The sequence below is a fragment of the Ornithorhynchus anatinus genome, chromosome 2 (genome assembly GCF_004115215.2).
Source record: "Ornithorhynchus anatinus isolate Pmale09 chromosome 2, mOrnAna1.pri.v4, whole genome shotgun sequence".
Lineage (NCBI taxonomy): Eukaryota > Metazoa > Chordata > Mammalia > Monotremata > Ornithorhynchidae > Ornithorhynchus > Ornithorhynchus anatinus.
In genome coordinates this window covers 147,717,093-147,732,357 of record NC_041729.1, presented here as the reverse complement: position 1 = coordinate 147,732,357, position 15,265 = coordinate 147,717,093, and the positions used below count along the sequence as shown (strand labels likewise).

Below are 15,265 nucleotides of genomic sequence, written 5' to 3'. Positions count from 1 at the left end.
CAATTCTTAGATTGCAAGGCTGTTTTTTAAGTTGCTTACTACAGGATCTTTTTGCTATTTGCAAGAATGTGTATGTCTTCCTTGAATAGTCTACAGTATTCAAATAGTACAATCAAAGTAAACATTTTATTTGTCGGTTTGAAAAAGGAAGCCCATCAGAACAAACTTATCCCCTAATCCGAAGACCATTGTATTAGCATATCAGTGTTGAAATGAAAATTTGCCATTTTTAGGTCATGAAGGAAATCACTCCCATTTCACATTGTCTCGTTGTAAAATGGGCATGTGTGAAATTGCTTTCATATGATGCTGTGGTGGGTCTTAAGTAATGAGATAAACACCAAATTAGGGAAAATGCAGTTATGTCCAATAGTCATTACTGCTTCTGGCAATGAACTGTGGTATACGATAAAAGAACCAACATTTTTAGTGTGTGTTCCAATATTCCAATCCATTAAATTTGGAACCCTAGTTGCAGCCTATCTTACAGACATTAAATTATCTAAATTGTGGGAGGCCGATTTCAAATCCCAGTGGGTCATGTTTACGGGAACAGGTAGGATGAAGAGTAGCCACCCAGCCATCCAACTTGGTGCACAGGAAAATATGTGTCGTGTGTGGATGGTTGTGTGTATGTGTCTGTGCGTGTACACGTGCCCATGGGAAATATGGTTTGCAAGGCACGATTTTGTTTTGGTTTTAAATTCCTGCAAGTGACTTGTTGATGAAAATGTTTTTATTCCTTTCACAAAGCTATGTCACATGAGTGAAATGAATACCTATAACCAGGAGGTTTAGAGAGTGGCCTCATCCGCAGGGGACAATGGGAATTAACTGGGAACCATCCGCTGTATTTTCCTATGGCTCTGTGTTTATCCTTCAGCTGAATGTTAGAGCGGTAAGGAATGGTCAAATGTCATATGGTGAATTTGTGGCGACCTTTCCACTTCCTGGAGCCATGCTGTTCTTTCTAGACTTGTCATTGACCCTGGCCTCAATGACCCTGATGTGAGAGGGATACACAATCTCTACTGTTTATTTTTTTACGTTAAAGGGTTTCCATTAGAGAAGAGTGGAAAGGCAGAGATTACTGCAGCCAGGTTGGATTTTTGCCTGTTTTGTCAGTCATTCAGATTAGCCTCCAGCCATCCAGAAAGCAACAGGAATTCTAATAGAAGCCTTCTGAAAATCTGGGATTGGACGTTGCTCTATAATGTGGAAGTTTCGCTTTGTTTTACTTCTGCTTCCAGGATGATGTCCTGAGACTTATTAATTGAACTATCTCAGTTTCAGAACTCAGGAAGCATTGTGGAATTTGGTTTAGGTGAGATTGTATTGTTCAAATTCTTGAGCTTTGTGTTTAAGCGAAACCTTATGTTTCAAGAGAAATCAGGGTTTAGCTCTTGAATTTCAAACCACGTGATGTTCCTGAATTCTGTGATAATAATAGTAGGTATTGTTATTATAATAGTGCTTGTTAAGTGCTTGCTATGTGCCAAGCACTGCACTGAACCTTGGGATAAATACGAGATCGGATAGAGTCCCCGTATCTCACGAGATCACAATTTAAGGGAGAGGGAGCCCTATGTGGGACAGGGACTGTGTCCAACTTGATTATCGTCTTTCATCCCCACCATTTAAAAAAATATTTGACACGTAGTGAGTGCTTAACAAACACCACAGTTATTATTATTATCATCATTATTAGGGAGAACAGGGTTATAATCCCCATTTTACAGATTAGAAAATTTAGGCCAGAGATACTGTGACATGCACTTGCCCTAGGTCACATAGCAGATAAGTACAGAACCAGGATAATAATAACAATAATGTTGGCATTTGTTAAGCACTTACGATGTGCAGAGCACTGTTCTAAGCGCTGGGGTAGATACAGAGTAATCAGGTTGTCCCACGCGAGGCGCACAGTCTTAATCCCCATTTTACAGATGAGGGAACTGAGGCACAGAAAAGTTAAGTGACTTGCCCACAGTCACACAGCTGACAAGTGGCAGAGCCGGGATTTGAATCCGTGACCTCTGACTCCCAAGCCCGTGCTCTTTCCACTGAGCCACGCTGCTTCTCTAATCAGAACCCAACTCTCCTGACTCCTTTTCCTCTGCTCTTTCCACTAGGCCACCCAGCTTCTTAACCACTTATGATGGGGGAGGGAGTTCCAGGCCAGAGGAAGAACAGGGGTAAAGGGTTGGTAATGAGCTAGATGAGGTCAAGTTATAGTGATCAAGGTTGGTGCTAGGGGAGTGAAATGTGCTGCCCATGTTGAATTAGGAAATCAGTGAAAAGGTAGCTCTGATTGAGAACTTTAAAGTCGATGGTAAGCAGTTTCTGATTGATGTGGAAGTGGATGGACAATCTCTGAATGTTCTAAAGCAGACGGGAGTTGTGGACTAAACATTTTGTAGTTAGAACTTTAGTTTTATTTGAAATTGGAGGCGGAAGAGATCAGAGGCAGGGAGGCGAGGGAGGAAGCTGAGGCTGTCGTCACGGTGAGATATAAGTGCTTGGATCTGCGTAGTATTCACTAGTGGTTATTGAGCACGTATGGAATGCAGAGCACTCTACTAAGCACTTGGGAAAGTACATATAGCAATAAATAAACACATTCCTTGCCCTAGCGATTTGAGGCAAGAAAAGGGCAGATTTTAGTGATGTTATGAAGAATATGGCGACAGACAGAATATGTGGGTTGAATGAGAGAAATGAAGATAATACCAAGATTACGGACTTGTGAGACAGGGAAGAGAAGGGTATAGTGTACAGTGTTAGGAAGGTAAGGGGGAGGAGAGGGTTTGGGTGGGAAGATGAGGGGTTCTGTTTTAGATTTAATAATAATAAAAAATAATTAAGGTATTTGTTAAGCGATTACAATGTGTCAAGCACTATTCTAAGCACTGGGGAAGATACAGGGTAATCAGGTTGTCCCACGTAGGGCTCACAGTCTCAATTCCCATCTTACAGATCAGGTAACTGAAGCACATAGAAGTCAAGTGACTTGCCTAAGGTCGCATAGCAGACGAGTGACACAGCCGAGATTAGCACCCACGATCTCTGGCTCCCAAGCCCTTGCTCTTGCCACTAGGCCATACTGCTTCAAGGTTTAGATGTCAGCAGGGCATCCGATTTTGTTGGGATTACTGATGGATGAGGATCATTATTAGCATCCCATTCAAGCAGCACTTAAAATGCTCACAATGCCCTAACCGACGCCCACAACAGCAGGAACAACACAGCCTTCCATATGGTCCCAATACAGGATGATTCAGAAGCTGACATTTGCTCCTTGGACCATGACTCTTAGCTTATCTCAGGTCTCCGGTGATACGTAATTAACCTCCTTTAGTAATATAGAGCTCAGTCCCTTCCTTGTATTGAGGAAAACCATGTGTCTTTCCCAAATCCAGACTTCCATTTATGGCTCCCAAACCCAGGTCCCGGAGATAGGATAACAAGGAGGAGTGTACCTTTTCTGGATCCTACCTTGCGAATGACTTCTTGAACTGGCTTTGGACTCCCAGTGACAGGTCCATGCTCTCTGCTCTAGAAAGCCTCACTATTTCTCCAGAGCTTTCCAGGATCGGCAGAGACAGAGTCTTGGCCTATCCTGAGGAAACAGGGCTGGCCACCGGCCCCTTTTCCAACCCTGATCTTGCTTACCCTAGCCACGGTACAGCATGGACTGGTGGATAGAGAACGGGCCAGGGGATCTGAAGGACCTGGGTTCTAATCCCAGCTCAGCCGTGAATCTGCTGTGAGACCTTAGGCTAATCCCTTAATTTCTCTGTGCCTCAGTTACCTCATCTATAAAATGAGGATTAAGACTGTGAGCCCCATGAGGGACAGGGACTGTGTCCAATCCAATTACCTTGTATCTACCTCAATGCTTAGTATAGTGTCTGGCAAATAACAAGAACTTAACAAATACCATAATTATTCTTATTCTTATTATTTCCCTGGTCATTATGGTGACCCCAGTCACAACAGAAAATTTCTCTTGAATTTCTTATAAACCCAACAGCAAACGTTTGAGATTCAATCAAACGGTAATATGTGTTAAGCAGCTAACGTGTGCAGAACATGTACTGAGTGTTTGGAAGAGTGCAGTATAATTAGTAGACATGAACCCTGCCCCCAAGGAGTTTATAATTTGATAGAGAGAGACACTAAAATAATTGGAAGTAGGAAGAAGTAATAGAGCATAAAGAAATGTACCTAAGCACTAAGGGGGTGTGGGTTAGGGTGAGTCCTATGAAGGGCAGGGACCGTGTCCAAACTGATTAGCTAGTATGTACCCCAGTGTTTAGCAGAGCGCCTGGCACATAGCACTTAACAAATACCATTAAAAAACGAAGGCATAGGTGACGTGAAAGTACTGAAGTAGCACTTTGTGGGGGATACAGGGTAGGGAGATGACAGACTGACCAAGAACTCTACCAGTTCTTTGTATTGAACTCTCCCGAGTGTTTAGAGCAGTGCTCTGCACTCAACAAGTGCTCATTAAATACCATCATTTGATTGATTGAAAGCCCTAGTAGGAGATGTAATTTAGAAGGGCTAAGAAGATGGAATCGACAGTTGAGAGTGACCGGAGACAGGCAAATCAGCAAGGAGCCCGATGTAATAGTTAAATCGAGGTATGACAAGTCCTGAGAGCAGTGAAGTGGCTTAAGATTTCAGAAAAGACAATCCGCTGGTATAACCCACTCTCAGTAAATGGTGAATTTTTTCCCTAATACAATAGTTGTCCATAAACTATTGAATGAATCAAACCCAGATAAGGATAAATTCATGTGTTTTGGATGCCTGACTTGTAGGATATCCAGCCTTTAGGAATTAGGCTCTATCGTCAGTCCATCAATCATCAATGGCATTTATTGAGTGCTTACTCTGTGCGGAGCACTTTATTAAGCTCTTGAGATGTACAGCACTAGGGTAGGGTTTTCACTCAGCTATATCAATTTAGAACTGCAGCACTACAGTCTGGTTAAGACTATTTAACAGGTCTCTATGAGAAAATGGTTCTTATAATATCTCACACGGCTTCAACTATCTAACACAGCTTCAACTATCACCTCTATACTGATATACCCTAATCTGCATCTCCAGCACTGATCTCCATCCCTCTCTGCAGTCTCACATTTCCTCCTGCCTTCAAGACATCTCTACTTAGATGTCCCACCCTCACCTCAAACTCAATATGGCTAAAACTAAACTTATCTTCCCATCCAAACCCTGTCCTTTCACTCACTTTCCCATCACTGATAATAATAATAATAATGTTGGTGTTCGTTAAGCACTTACTATATGCAGAGCACTGTTCTAAGCGCTGAGGTAGATACAGGGTAATAAGGTTGTCCCACGTGAGGCTCACAGTTAATCCCCATTTTACAGAAGAGGTAACTGAGGCACAGAGAAGTTAAGTGACTTGCCCACAGTCACACAGCTGACAAGTGGCAGATCCGGGAGTTGAACCCATGACCTCTGACTCCGAAGCCCAGGCTCTTTCCACTGAGCCACGCTGCTTCCCCATAATGTTGGTATTTGTTAAGCGCTTACTATGTGCAGAGCACTGTTCTAAGTGCTGGGGGATACAAGGTGATCAGGTTGTCCCACGTGGGGCTCACGGTTTTAATCCCCATTTTACAGATGAGGTACCTGAGGCACAGAGAAGTTAGATGACTTGCCCGCAGTCACACAGCTGACAAGCGGCAGAGTTGGGATTAGAGCCCACGACCTCTGACTCCCAAGCCCGGGCTCTTTCCACTGAGCCACGCTGCTTCACTGATGACAGCACCACCATCCTTCCCGTCTCAGAAGCCAGTAACCTTGGCATTATCCTTGACTCCTCTCTCTCCTTCCACCCACATATTCAAGCCATCACTAAATCCTGTCAGTTCTACCTTCACAACGTCACCAAAACCCGCCCCTTCCTCTCTGCCCAAACTGCTTCCGCCATAATGCAAGCACTTATCCTATCCTGCTTTGATTATTATATCCATCTCCTGCTGACCTCCCTGCCTCCTGTCTCTCCCCATTCCAGAACATACTCCATTCTCCTGCCCTAATCATTTTCCTTCACAAACATTCAGACTATGTTTCTCTACTCCTCGAGAAACTCCAGTCGTTGCCCATCCACCTCCGCATCAAACAAAACCTTCTCACCATTAGTTTTAAAAACTTAATCGCCTTGACCACACCTACCTCACCTCGCTTCTCTCCCGCTACAACCCAGTCCACTCACTTGGTTCCTCTAATGTTAACCATCTCACTGTACCTCGATTTCCTCTATCTCACCACCAACCTCTTGCGCACATCCTACCTCTGGCCTGGAATGCTCTCCTTCTGCATATCAGACAGATAATTGCTCTCCCTGATTTCAAAGCTTTATTGTAGGCATATCTCCTCCAAGAAGCCTTTTCTGACTAAGCCCTCCTCTCATCTTCTCCCACTCTCTTCTGAACCGTTCTTACTTGCTCCTTCATTCATCCTCCCTCCCTTCCCCACAGGACATATGTATATAGCTGTATATATTTCTAATTTATTCATTATCTACCTATCTATTTATATCAATGTCTGTCTCCCCCTCTAGACTGTGATCTCATTGTGGGCAGGAATGTGTCTGTTTGTTGTTAGATTGTACTCTCCCCAGTGCTTAAGACAGTGCTTTGCATCAGTAAGTGCTCAATAAATACAATCCACTGAATGAATGGATGAATGACTATCCTTCTGTGACCGAGACATTGATGTAGCTGAAAGGGATTGGGCTTGAACTTCTAAAATTTCAGTAACAATCAATAAGAAGTGGACTTTTGCTTCTAGAATTTCATTATAATCCCTTCTTCTATGACTGGTATTTTTTTTAGTGTGTTTTGGCTATAGCATCATTAGAGAATTAGAGAACATTCTTCCAAAAATGCCTATCCCTTTCTCTTCAACAAAGCACAGTTCCAGAAGAAATAGTTGTTTGCATGCCCATGGTCTTAGTCAAATTGTGCATACCACAGTGGAAGTGTTTTGTCTTTCCCCTTTGTTAAAGTGTTTGCACCTTGTGGACAGGGAACATGTCACTTTAAAAAAATATATATTTCTTAAGAGTTTACTGTGTTCCTGTCACTATACTAAGCTCGGTGGTAGATACAAGATAATCAGGTGGGACGCAATCCCTATCTCACATAAGCTCTCAGTCTTAATCCCCATTTTACAGATGAGGTAACCGAGTTACTTCATTCATTCACTCAATTGTTTTTATTGAGTACTTACTTTGTGCAAAACACTGTACTAAGTGCTTGGCAGAGTACAATATAACAAGAAACAGACACATTCCTGCCCACAAGGGACTCACAGTCTAGAGAGGTAGACAGACATAAATATAAACAAATAAATAAATAAATTACAGATCTATACATATAATAACAATAATAATAATGTTGGTATTTGTTAAGCGCTTACTATATGCCGAGCACTGTTCTAAGCGCTGGGTTAGACACAGGGGAATCAGGTTGTCCCACGTGGGGCTCACAGTCTTAATCCTCATTTTACAGATGAGGTAACTGAGGCACCGAGAAGTTAAGTGACTTGCCCAAAGTCACACAGCTGACAAGTGGCCGAGCCAGGATTCGAACCCATGACCTCTGACTCCAAAGCCCATGCTCTTTCCACTGAGCCACGCTGCTTCTCCACAGCACAGTACATATGTGCTGTGGGGATGCGAGGGAGGATGAATGAAGGAGCAAGTAAGAGTAGTGCAGAAGGGAGTGGGAGAAGAGGAGAGGAGGGCTTAGTCAGGGAAGGTTTCTGGGAGGAGATGAGCCTTCAATAAGGTTTTGAAATGAGGAGGAACAATTATCTGTCTGATATGAGGAGGGAGAACTCATTTGCTCCCATGGCTTCAACTATCGCCCGTATGAGGATGATTCCCAAATCTACATAATAATAATACTGTTGGTATTTCTCAAGTGCTTACTATGTGCAGAGCACTGTTCTAAGTGCTGGGGTACATACAGGGTAATCAGGTTGTCCCACGTGAGGCTCACAGTTAATCCCCATTTTACAGATGAGGTCACTGAGGCACAGAGAAGTTAAGTGACGCCCACAGTCACATAGCTGACAAGGGGTGGAGCCGGGATTCGAACCCATGACCTCTGACTCCCAAGCCCGGGCTCTTTCCACTGAGCCACGCTGCTTTTCATGTCCAGCTCTGATCTCTCTCTTTCTTTGCAATCTCACATTATCTCCTGCCTTCAAGACATCTCTACTTGGATGTCCTGAGGCACTTCAAACTTGACATGCCCAGAAGAGAACTCCTTATATTCCCACCCAAACCCTTTCTTCCCCCATTACTGTAGACAGCACCATCACCCTACCTTTCTCACAAACCTGTAACCTTGGCATTATCCTTAACTCTTCTCTCATTCAACCGACGTATTCAATCTGTCCCCAATCCTGTCGGTTCACTCTCCACAACATTGCTAAAATCCATTGCTTCCCCTCCATCCATTCTGCTACCATCTTAATCCAGGCGTTTATCATACATAGCCTTGATTTCTGTGTCAGCCTCCTTGCTGATCTCTCTGCCTCCTGTCTCTCCACACTCCAGTTCATACTTCACTCTGCTGCCTGGTTCATTTTGCTACAAAAAATGTTCACTTCATGTTTCCCTTCTTCTCAAGAACCTCCATTGGTTGCCCATGCACATCTACATCAGACACGCCTTCTCATGTGCTTTAAAGCACTCGATCACCTTGCCCCCTCCTACCTCACCTACTACTACCCAGCCCGCAAACTTCACTCTCCTGATGCCAACCTACTCGCTGCGCCTCAATCTCGTCTGTCTCACTGCCAACCTCTCACCTCAGGCATCTTGCCTGGTATGCCCTCTCTCTTCATCTCTGACAAATAATCACTCTCCCCCCATTCAAAGCCTGACTGAATGTACAGCTCCTCCAAGAGGCCTTCCCCGACTGAGTTCTTTTCCTTTTTTCTTTTCCCTTCTGCTGCACCCTGACTTGCTTTCTTTATTCTTGCCCTCTCCCGGCCCCACAACAGCTTTGTACGTATCTGTAATTTATTCATTTATATTAACATTAGTCTCCGTCCTAGACTGTAAGCTCATTATCGGGCAGGGAATACTTCTGCTATTTTGTTATATCATACTCTCCCAAGTGCTTAGTACAGTGCTCTACACACAGTAAGTGCTCAATAAATATAGTTGATTGATTGAAGTGGTAGCCCTGGGTTTAGAACCCAGGTCCTCAGATTCCCAGGTCTGTACTCTTTCCACTAGGTCACGTGACTTCATTTCTTTCTCTGTACTCTGTCAAACAGTTCTGCAGCATTCTTAGGTTTCAATCCCTTCAGGGCAGGGATCATGTCTATCTTTTCTTTTTGTGAAGTCTTCCACGTGCTGACTACACAGTTAAGCATTCAATAAGCGCTATGATTTATTGCAGTGCAGCAACAGATGCTACACAAGCACCTTAACAACTGCTAGTCAATGTGGAGTCAGTAAGTCCTATCTTATCAGACAATGGCCCATAATACAATAATTCATAGTTTCTTATGAGATACATTTTGACCTGAGGCTTAATGGAGAAGCCAATTGAAAAATTGATTTAATAAAAACAACCTCCCAGGAAATTTCTGGATTTCTAGGATCAATGCTCCACTCTCCAACTCCTCTTAACACCAGGAAATCAGTCCGTTCCTATTAAATTCTGTTCCACTGTCCTCCTCAGTCAGACACTCCTGGTTTTTGTAATATCTTCCGGCTTTTTTTTCCCTTCCCTGCCCTTTCCTAGACCTTTTCGGTCTTGGCGTCACCTATTTTTGCTAAGGCTCTGGTTGCCTGATTATAAAACAACAGTGGTATCGAGCCATGGGATCCTTTGGTGGCTAAAGCGGAATTCTCTGTGTTTGTCCTGAACTTGTTTGCTCAGACCTCAGGAGGCCTCTAACCTTTACCTGCTATTTGGGTTTGAAATTCCCTTTTGTCTCTTATATAAAGAATAGTTTTTAATTTATCCAAAAGGTCCTTTAGAGTTGTTAAATCTGCTCACAGAGCATATCGACAAGGACACCTGGGAACTAAATGAATAGATTTCTATAAAAAACACTCTTCCTCTATAGTGAATCCTGAAGTTATTTCAGCACTATAACGTGTTTTGAGGTCCCACCTGCGTGTGCTACCACAGAAGTGCTAGGTCTTTCCCTCCTAGGGATAGAAAACTATCATTTCTCCGGTTTCCCCTCTAGACTGCAAGCTCGTTGTAGGCAAGGAACTTCTCTTCCAACCCTGTTATAAGCCTTACACAGCTTATAAGTGCTCAATAAATACGATTGAATGAATGAATATACTCTCCCAAGGACTTAGTAGAGTGCCCCGCACACAGTAAGTACTCAGTAAATAGGACTGATTGATTAATCCTGTTTTCTGTTAGAATGCTGAAAAGAAAGCTTCCCTGGGCTCACATATCTTAATTGCTTTAAAAAAAATAATATTGGGCTTGTTAACACGTGTCGGCTTGGTGCGAATCTTTGCATTTCCCTTCAGCCTTGTGAGGCTGGAAAATATTCATGATGTTTTTGATTTCTGCCATGGTATTTCTTCCTTGTGCAGGACTCTTGGTTGTCCCGGGAGGGTAAAAACTGGTTGTAGGCAGGTAACGTATCTACCAACCTTGTTATATTGTACTATCCCAAGTTCCTACAGCGCTCTGTACCTAGTAAACACTCAGTGAGTAGAGAAGCAGTGTGACTTAGTGGATAAAGCATGGACCTGAGAGTCAGAGGGACCTGGGTTCTAATTCCAGTTCCACCACTTGTCTGCTGTTTGACCTTGGCAAGTCATTTAACTTCGTGGCTCAGTGGAAAGAGCCCGGGCTTGGGAGTCAGAGGTCAGGGGTTCTAATCCCGGCTCAGCTGCTTGCCATCTGTGTGACTTTGGGCAAGTCACTTAACTTCTCTATGCCTCAGTTCCCTCATCTGGAAAATGGGGATTAAAACTGTGAGCCCCACGTGGGACAACCTGATTACCTTGTATCCCTCCGGTGCTTAGAACAGTGCTTTGCACATAGTAAGCGCTTAACAAATGACACCATTATTATATTATTCTCTCAGCCTCAGTTACTTCATCTGTAAAATGGGGTATTAAGAGTGTGAATAAGAGAGCCTGGAATGCCTCCCTCTTCAAATCCACCAAACAATCACACTTCCCCCTTTCAAAGCCCTACTAAAGGCTCACCTCCTCCAAGAGGCCTTCCCAGACTAACCCCCTCTTTTCTTCAGATCCTCCTCCCCCCGCATCGCCTCAACTTGCTGCCTTTGCTCTACCCTCCTTCCCGCCCCACAGCACTTGTGTATATATGTACTTATCTATATTTCTATTTATTCATATTAATGTCTGTTTACTTGTTTTGATGTGTATATATCTATAATTCTGTTTATTTATATTGATGCTATTGATGATGCCTGTTTACTCTTTTTGATGTCTGTCTCCCCACTTCTAGATTGTAAACCGGTTGTGGGCAGGGATTATCTCTCTTTACTGCTGAATTTGTACTTTCCAAGCCCAGGAATACTCATTCATATTCATATTAATGTCTGTTTCCTCATCTAGACTGTAAGCTCTTTAGAGGAAGGAAATGTGTTTGCTAATTTAGTTGCATTGTACTCTCCCCCAAGAGCTTAGTACAGTGCTCTGCACACAGTAAGCACTCAATAAATACGATTGAACGAATGAATGAATGAATGAATGAACTCCATGTGGGACAGAGACTGTGTCCATTCTGATTAACCTGTATCTACCCAGAGTTTAGAACAGTGCTTGACATAAAGTTAGTTCTTAACAAGTACCATAATTATTATTATTAATAAATACGATTGATTGAATCAACTGACCGATTGATTGAATGGAGTGCACCAGATTGACACACTCCTACGTTTCCCCAGCCATCACTCAGACACAGAGCTGCAGGAGCTGGGTGCATTCTGCAATCTTCCCGAAGCTCTGCCTGGATGTCACTGAATTGGATCATGGAAGTGCTGGGATGTCAGGGAGAGAGAAGAGTGGAAAGCCTGGCATTCTCCATGTCAACCAGATTGACATGCTGAAATGAGCAATCAATCAATCGATCAGTCATTTGTATTTATTGAGCATTTTACTATATGCAGAGCACTGTACTAAGCACTTCGGGGAGAGTACAGTGCAACTGAAATAGAGACATTTTCTTCCTCTAAAGAATTTACAGTCTAGATGGGGAGACAGACATTAATATGAATATGAATGAGTATTCCTGGGCTAGGAGGGGCAGGAGTGGACTAACACATTCCCAGTGTTTATTTTGTTTCCACTGCTGTTTGGCAGTTTCTCACTGTGCTGTGTCTCATTCTCGTCTCTCTCACAGCCCAAGAGCTCACATCCCAAGCACTTAGTACAAATCTCCGCACAGAGCAAGCACTCGATAAATACATTTGAATGAATGAATGAATGAATGAATGAATGAACGAATCCATCCTTTTGTCTGGACCTCCCCTCCCCCTTCACCCCCTTCCCTATTTTCAGGGCCTTTCTCATCTCCTCCAAAAGGCTTTCCCTTACTGATCTTTCATGTCTCCCCCGCCAACTGCCTCTTCAACATTTCCGCACTTCCACATTTCCTCTAAACTAAGTCCTCTAGAGTGTAGGTTCATTGTGGGCAGGAAATATGTCTACCATCAGATTGTGCTCTCCTAAGCACTTAATACTGTGCTCTGCACACAGTAAGTCCTCAACAATTATGATTGATTGATCAATCAGTTGATTCCACATCACCCAAACACTTGGAGACACCCAACCTTAGGGTTCACTGAACTAGCACTGGGGAAGACATTGCTGCTAGCAAACCAATTATTTCACCTGATTTAAGCCTGCTGTTGCCTTTTTATATATGAATAGAAAGGAATTGTAGTATATGGTTTCTGTGTTGTGAAAGCCTCTGAGAGAATCAAATTAAATACCAGGAAACCAGCAGATTTCAAACTTCTCTCTAAACAAAGAAGCAAGAAATGAAGCAGCCAAAATGAGCTATCTTCAAATTGTGGTTCAATTCTAACATTTATTTAATTCAGTTTCTCCATAAAGTTCCCTTTGATTAAGCATATTATTCTTTTAGAGCTGATCCATAAATCAATTTATTTCTCACTCATATTTCGACAGAATGAAGTTTTGGTTACCATCTCAACAGAAGCTGAGAATGTATTTTCTGGGAAATTGATTCTAGTTAATCCTTATTACTTGTCTCATTGATCTGTGGATCTCACAGTTCAGCAGTCCAGAGAAGCATTTAATAGCAGTATTCTGTTTTTGGAAGCGCTGTCCCTTACCTTCAATTTTAGTTGATATTCTTGTCTTTTAATCTCGTCAAGATCTTTAAATTCTCCCAAGGATTTATCATTTTTTGACTCAGTGAGATGTAAGAACTAGCTTTCTGCCTCTTTACCGAGTTCTGCCTCTCCTTTGATTTGCTTCTTGGACTTGAAACTTGATACTAAGATTGTATAATAGGATCTGAAACTAATCTGCCAGTGTGTGCCCGAACCAATCTGAGAAATGTGTGGATTACTGCTGAAGCTTCTATGTAATTTAGCCCCTCTGTGACTAACCTGTACCACTACTGAAGCTAAATTAAGAACATTTCGCCTACTCAGATTTTTATAGCTCCATCCTACGTTCGTTACTAAGAAAGAAGCTAGGCAAATATCACATCTGGAATCATTGTATGTCTCAATAGCAGTACTTGAGCTCCAGAACAAAACTTCAGGGGATAGCCATACAAATAATTGCTTACCAGGCTGTTCATTACCTTAGCCTACTGCCCGGGGGAAAAAAAAAGTTTTTCAATGAAAGAAAAAGCACTTTAATGATCTAAGTCTCCAATTTCCCAGTGTATCTCTCCCTGAGATCTCATGTTCAGATAAAAACCTTCTTCGGGAGTGAATAAATTTAACACGTGAGGCTTACTCTGTACGTTTAGTGGGTAGATACCTATAAAAATAGAAGCCCTGAGAGGCGGTATTGCATTCAAGATCAGATTTTTATTTTATTTTTTGTAACAGATTGGGATTTGGCCCAGGGTCTAGCCTAAATTTTTGATAGCTGACTGGAATCCTATGGTAGATCAATAATAGCCTCCTACACATAATTTTATCTCTTTTCACCTTGCAACTCTGGAAGTTTGGGTCATGCTTGATAGGAATCACACAGTGGCCACAACAAGAAATGAGAATGTTCAATTATATTAGGATGCTGGGAAAATTTGAGGGAATGACTTGATTATTTTTGGGTTTTTGTGTGAGGATGAGGGTAAATGGGAGATGTGAAAATAGAGTGACTGGCATTAAGTGGGCCTGCTATAACCTGGGGCTCCACAAAGCAACCTTAACCCACTTCTTTGCGTTTCATTTCATTCTTCCATTTGTAGTAGCTGCTCTCACTTATCAGGGCTTATCCGGAAGCCTGCAAATCCTGGATTTTTCTGTGAAGGGTGGGAGACTTCTTCATAGTGATCATGATGGGAGGTGCCAGAACAGCAGATAAGGGCTGTTTCACTTCTTTATCCCTTTCGTTGCCTTCTTCTTCTTCCTACTGACTCTCTCTTACAATGGGCTATTTCCAACAGGTTTCCAGTGTCATGGGGCTGGGGACACCACCATGTTTAGGGTTGCAGTCACCATGGAGATAATAATTATTATTATTTCCATTATTGTGATTACAGCACTTGTTAAGTGCTTACTATGTGCCCAGCATTGTTTTAAGCACTGGGGTAGATACAGGTTAATCAGGTTGGACACAGTTCCTGTCCTGCATGGACTCACACTCTTAATACCCATTTTGCTGTCGAGGTAATTAAGGCCCAGAGAAGTGAAGTAATAATAATAATGTTGCTGTTTGTTAAGCGCTTACTATGTGCCGAGCACTGTTCTAAGCGCTGGGGTGGATACAGGATAATCAGGCTGTCCCACGTGAGGCTCACAGTCTTAATCCCCATTTTCCAGATGAGGGAACTGAGGCACGGAGAAGTGACGTGACTTGCCCAAAGTCACACAGCTGACAGGTAGTGGAGCCCAGATTAGAACCCATGACCTCTGACTCCTAAACCCGGGCTCTTTCCACTGAGCCATGGCACTTCTCTAGTAATAATAATGGTATTTGTTAAGCGCTTACTATGTGCCAAGCACCGTTCCAAGCACTGGGGGAGATACAAGGTGATGACGT

At 42.8% G+C, this 15,265-nt stretch overlaps 1 protein-coding gene across 1 annotated transcript in view; it reads left to right on the top strand.

The window, feature by feature from the left end:
• The window catches only part of LOC103165734 (sucrase-isomaltase, intestinal-like), a 126,694-nt gene that overhangs the window by 39,144 nt on the left and 72,285 nt on the right, over positions 1 to 15,265 (top strand). The window lies entirely within an intron of this gene.